This window comes from Lutjanus erythropterus, chromosome 6 (assembly GCF_056507025.1).
Source record: "Lutjanus erythropterus isolate fLutEry1 chromosome 6, fLutEry1.hap2, whole genome shotgun sequence".
NCBI lineage: Eukaryota > Metazoa > Chordata > Actinopteri > Lutjaniformes > Lutjanidae > Lutjanus > Lutjanus erythropterus.
This window is the reverse complement of record NC_139322.1, coordinates 37,214,239-37,220,931: the sequence shown is the minus strand read 5'-3', so window position 1 is coordinate 37,220,931 and position 6,693 is coordinate 37,214,239.

Below are 6,693 nucleotides of genomic sequence, written 5' to 3'. Positions count from 1 at the left end.
TCGATGATTGTTGTATAGTTGTGCACCAGAATGCTGTTACACACACTGACTTTTCATACATCAGCAGACTACTTTCCCTGACCTTTGTAGGTCTTGACACTGTGGCATAAAGGCAGACAACTATGGGCTGAATGAACCTTTTAGTTCTGTTCCTGGGACTAAAAGTTCCAGGTTCTTTGGGTGGAAACGTGCCTTTGTAACTTTAGGATGATACCTCAGAGTGCACTGTAAACCCATTATGAAGGCAATACAGTCAGAAAATGACTTTAAATACTTTCTCATTTGACTATATCGCTAATAAGAACCACAAAAGACCCCACATTAGATTCATGACACCCTGTTAAATTCATAACAAAACATTTCATTCCCTAATATGATCAGGTTAGAGTAACCCATATCTATTAGTCAGAGCAGTTAGAAAGTCCAAAGTAATCTTCTGGAAGCACTGAGACATATCATTGGATTGAACATGGTTTTGGGATCTGTTTGCACTGAATTATTTACTGTGGTTTTTATTATTTGAAAGCACCCTTGTGTGAAACATTTAATGTGTTGAATTTGTGTGGAAGTTCTGCTAATTTTTGCTTTGAGGGTTTTAGGATATATTTCTTGTTGAGGTTTTATAAATGGCTATATTTCCCTCAGGTCATATTTAGAGACAGATGAATGCAAATAGTATCAATAATCTAAAAAAAAAAAAATACTCTAGTGCAGAACCACTAAGAACAGTAGAGTGATTTTACTAATGTTATATTTTTCCAGTAAATACTGAGCATAGGTTTCCTTAAACAGAGAACATGGAAACCAGTATGTTAAAAATGCAAAGACAAGGGTGGGATAGAAAGCTCTGTTGGTGACTGAGCGTCAGTGTGCAAAACTCTTAACAAAAATGATCTTCTACAGACACACTGGATATTTATTACTGACTTTTAATGATTCGTGAATTTTAAAGCAGTTATTATATAATGCTGTCAAACTGTTGTAATTATCATCACCAGTCTTCAGTGTTAATTTCCTGACGTTTATACAAGCAGCAATGAAAAAAATAAGCAATTTATGGAGGAGTTTGTGATTAAAATGATGTAGAGGAGTACTGAATGCTGTATTGCTATAAATACACTACAGTAAGTTCTATATTCATACAAGGCAAAATGACCACAATATTTGGTACGTTTTACTCAAGTCACCAGACCTCAAATATTTCAGTTAGTTTGATAATCTTAAACACAGTAATCTACAGTAATACTGTGAGAAAAGAGAAATGCTTCGAAACACATGTTGCTTTTTCAGTGTCTGTAGGCTTGGAAACTGGACTGTGACTGTATGGAAGGACAGCATTTAGTGGCAAGGTGAAAGTTTAGCAGCTTTGACATTAAGAGTTTTGCACACTGAAACTCTTGTACAAACTTTGCTGAAAGGGATAGTTCACCCAAAAATGAAAATTCAGTCATTATCTACTCGCTCTCATGCCGATTAAAGGTCAGGTTTTCTTCTTTTTTGGCCACAAAACTCTGCTGGAGTTTTGCAGGAAGATGGCGTTGCAGAATCTCCCGACAAGCGGGAGTGAATGGTGACCAGTTTTCACACGGAAAAAAAAACACCAGCAAAGAAAAACATAAAATGCCTCCTTCCGTTCACTTGCATGTGCACACCGTCACACCACACACACACACTTCAGACGGCTCCAAACCAAAGATCTACAGTGAAGATTCAGGCTGAAAACATAGTGTCAATGACGTCTGTCAAGACACTTGACGAGCATTAAGGAGGCACTTAATATTATTTTTTTCCTTTTTTTACATTTGAAAATTGGTCACTATGTACTTAATGTGATTGGGAGATTCTACAACGCTGTTTTCCTGTGAAACTCCAGCAGTGTTTTGTGGACTAAAAAAGTAAACCTGACTTTCAGTCAGCATGAGGATGATACATGATGATTCAATTGTCATCTTTGGGTGAACTATCCCTTTAAGCTGTTGTTAACTACTGCGATATTGTGCATTATAAGGTTCTCAATCATTCTGATGCTGCCATGCATTTGAACGCACATCACATCAAAACTTGAACATTTTCATTTATTTATTTTTCTGATGTTAAATATTGCTATCCGGTGTTAAATAAAGCTGTAAGTTTTTTTTTTTTTTAAATGTTTGCTGTGTTGCATGATGACAACTTCTTGTAAACACATGACATGAATGTCAGTGTATTTCAGATAGTGTCTGTAAAGTTCTGTACATTGACTTGGTCCCTCTGCTCTGACACCATGAGGACTGTCAGAATCAATAGAGGGAGAAGTTAAGGAGCCAACGCATGGCTTTATTAGATACAGCTCATTTCTAAATCATCAATAGGTCACTGATCAATATCTATGTGTAGGACCAGGTCAGGTCCACTGGGGATTAATTAAAGAAAGTGGCAAAGGGTGGTGGGGACATTAATTTGTCTGCTTTGCTGTGTTGTAATGAACATTCAGAGTTGTCTGTAGTGCTGCTTTTCCTGCCATTTCAAAGCAAATATTCTTATCTTCTACAAAACCACGTTTATCAGCGCCCCTGCAGCTACCTGGAGCTTCTTCAAGTGGAAATAATGAGTGGAGGCAGCAGACCAAACGATAAGGGAAGTGCTTGTGAGATAAAATGTTTCCTCCCTGTGTAGATTGGCACTGGATTAAAAATGCAAAGCTGGTCATGACAGAAATGTTTGAAGTGAGGTTTTAACAGGTAATTCCACTTGTCCCCTCCTGAAACATTTGTGTAATTAAGCGCCTCATTGTGGCAGAGGTCAGACACATTAATGTGTGACAGGTCACATGTGGAGTTTGTCTCAGGCTGATTGTGATGGATGATAATGACACTGCTGCCAACTGACCACTTGATGATTTACTTACAAAGTAACAGAGCCTGGCTGATACTGGATTTTCAGGGCCAGTGCCAATACTGTTGTTAGGGACTAAAAGAAAAAACTGAGATTGATATCTGTGCAGATATTCTGTTAAACATATATGTTGATATAGCTGTAACAGGCCAATATCAGGCTGATCATATCAGCCAATCGATCTATCAGTCAGGCTCTACAAAGCAGATGGTACAACAGTACATCACATCAAGGTGACTAGAATGTGAAATATTAGAATTGCAACAATTAATCAACTACTAAATTATTTGCCAACTATTTTGATAATTGATTAATCAGTTTTAGTCATTTAAAAAAAAAAGTAAAAATTCTCGGATTTCAATTTTTAAAATGCCAATATTTTCTGCTTTCTTTACTCCTGTATGACAGTAAACTGACTCACCTGGTTAAATAAAGCTTTAAAAAAAATTATAAGAAAGTTTTTTTTGTGGCTATTATGTAATAATTATGTGCAGATCTACATGAGAAAGGAATCTATAATTTCATGGATCTGCTCACGTTTTAAGTTTTTGAGCTGTTACAAAGGAAATATAATTGGCCTCATGCTTCTTTTTTTCTTTGTTTTATACAGGTGAGGAAATTTTTAAAGTAAACGTTCTACGGCGCCAGAGTCTAATGACGTCAGCCCAGGTCAGAGGCACGCGGCTTAGATGGCGTCACGGATGACGTGTAGCTTTGTTCTTTCAAGGCAAAGCAAGGTAACTTAGTGCATCATTTATTTTGTCAGTGTTTGAAATTTTTTGAGGACTTGAAAGCGGAAGAACAACTAATCACAGACGTCATCACTTCTGATAATCTTAACGGAATTTATTGGCTAATAATTTCTGTTGTTTGAGTGTTTTTGTTGTATTTTCGGCGTATGTCTGACAATAATTTTGATGCCACTCTGCACGGTTCAAAGACACCAAAGGAAACCCGTCCCCCGTCAGTTCTGGACATGGCAGGAATACCTGACGCATGTGAGCAACAAGGACCGATTGATGAGCTGCAAATGAATCGCAGAGCCTCTGAGGAACACAACACTGAACTCCAATCAGAATTTGGGGCGCATAACTCATCACAGCTGAGCCAGCTCCAACCTCACAGTGAGAGAGAAAAGAGTGAAAATGAAAATCAAAGTGGGACAGCTGAGGTGGGCCATGTTGAGTCTCCGACAGAGGACCATGGATATAGTGAAAAAATCAAGGCAACAGTGGCTGATCTACGGGGAAAAAATGAAGATCCTGATTGAGCACAGAGCTACAGATCAGGGCTTACAGAAGGTGGCTGGACGTGAAGTCATGATCGAGAACCTGCAGACGGAGGAGGAGAAACTGTCAGCAGAAGTGCTGAATCCTCACAAAGATTGGGAAGCTATGAGATGGTCCAGCTTAAATCTCAGCTAAAGGAAAAAGTGGAAGAAAATAAAAGACTGTCGGCAGACCGTCATCATCTGCAGGAATGTGTGGACATTCAGAAGGAGATGCTTGATGACAATGTCATCAAGATCGTCCTGTTTGAATCTCAGTTAGAAAAAACAGAGAAAATCCACAGCCTAATGGCCGAGAGGGTTAGGGTCACCTGGAGAACAGAGTGATGAGAGCCTCTTGGAGAATCCAGCTGCACAGCCTCCAGCTGCTGAGGGTGAAACCAGTTTTTGGTGTGGCCTTGCAGATGCAGATCTTCCGAAAGCTGTTATGGGTCTTTGCATCACGGTTATAGCTGCATTTGCGGCCATCAAAAATCATTAACTAAAATTTTCAATTCCATTTTAAATTCCAAGAAGACATTCTACAGTCTCTATAAATATATATTTAAAGTATAATGAGTATCACAGGAGGTGGGTCTTTCTGTGTGGAGTTTGCGTGTCTTCCCTGTGTCTGTGTTGGAGTGTAGATGACAACCTCTGTATAAAACTACTTTTAAAACTATGTATTCATAAATACATAACTTACAGAACAAAAACTACATAGCGGTTAACAAAAAAACAACTTGCAGCATTTAAAACGCAGGTCAGACATACAGCAACAACTTCAAACTTCATTCACCATTTGAAGTTATCAAGAAAAAAAAGTATTCATAAATATGAATTCTGAACATTGATCTACCCTCATTATACCCATATATATAAGTGTAATAAGTATTATCTATTCATATTTATAACCACAGGAGGCAGAAAATTAGCTCCGCTGGAGTCCAGTGTGAAGGAGGATGACGACCTCTAACCCAAAGTGAGCTGTGATTGGCTCACACTGAGTCAGAGTTATAGATAATGGATGGCTGGATATTAGGGGTGCAACGGATCAAAAAACTCACGGTTTGGATCGTATCACCGTTTTGAGTCACGGATCAAAAGAAAAAAGTGGTGGGATTAGGGTTAAATTATTTTAAAAACGCACTTGTCTTTGATCTTTGTCTGTCTGTAATTATCACTATAGTTATGTAATGTAATAATAATGATAATAGTAATGATAATAGTAATAATATTAAAAACTTCAAACTTATACAGTGCTGTATATACTACACATATATTAGATCATTATACACTGTACAGTATAATACACAACTACTCTTCAGTCTGAAAAGGTGAAGCATTTGGTGAGTTGTCATCATGTTTTGTAGGTTAATGTGTAATGTTTGTACTGCACAGCACACACTTCAGCAGCATGTAAGACATAATATAATTTGGCGCTTGTAGACTGTGAACTGTGGACTGTTTTAACGCTTCAAATGGCTCTTAATACGCTCAGTTTTCAAACAGTGTTTAACATTATGAATTAATAAATTATGCTCAATTTTACCTGTTCTCTGAGTGTTTCCTTACTGTTAAACTAGTCGACTAGTGTAAGAACCATCGGTATACACAGGGTGAAATACTTTTTACTAATAGTTTTGGCCCACTAGCTTCAAACCAGCACTACTGCTAACTGTTGCAGACAAGTTGGAGTCCTAGATGCAGCTGAAAGTGTGTGTCTAATGTAAAGTGCAAAAATTGGCAATAATCCGTCAAAAGCAGGTAGCAAGTGTGGATCTGAAAATGCACTTATTGATTCACCAAAAGTTAAAAGACAGAGTGAAACAGTGAACAGTGAAAGACACCAGTGAAAATGTGGAACAGAAAAATCTAACTGATAATACACAGAGGCACCCACACACCCTCTTACACACACACACACACCATCAGCAGAGGCCATGTCACATTTTAAAGCAATGTTTTCACCACAAATGCCTGCAGGAATCATTGGTAGGAATTTTGTGTTTCTGGCAAATGGCTGAGGTGAATTTGGCTGAAAAAAAAAAAAAAAAGACCGAATTGTCAATTGTGAATTGTCTGGTCTGATTAGTATTGGGTGTGGTTGGATCAAGTGTGTACAACTGTCTCATGCCTGATGTTCGACAGCTAATTGCAGAGACAGTCCTGACCTCCATGTGACCCTCTGAACTGACCGGACAGCCACGTAAAAACGTAATTTGCCACACAGTGACGCCTGACATCCCAGTGCTTCCACTACAGTCCCTCCACAGTTTGCTCCGTCTGTCCGTCAAAGAATAAGTAGGTCTATATAGAACAGAACAAGGTACAAAAAAAAAAAACATTGACATTAAAATAAATAAGAAATTTTAGAATATATAAAATTTAGAAAATACTAAAACATAACAACGAGCTTTGGCTCTGCTGCCCAATAATTAGTCAGTTCGTTGATTTTAAATTCAATATTTAATCAATCATCAGTCACTGTAAATACTTTAATTTCCATCATGCATTAGTTAGAGTTGGAATCACTGGTAGACTGTAACTAA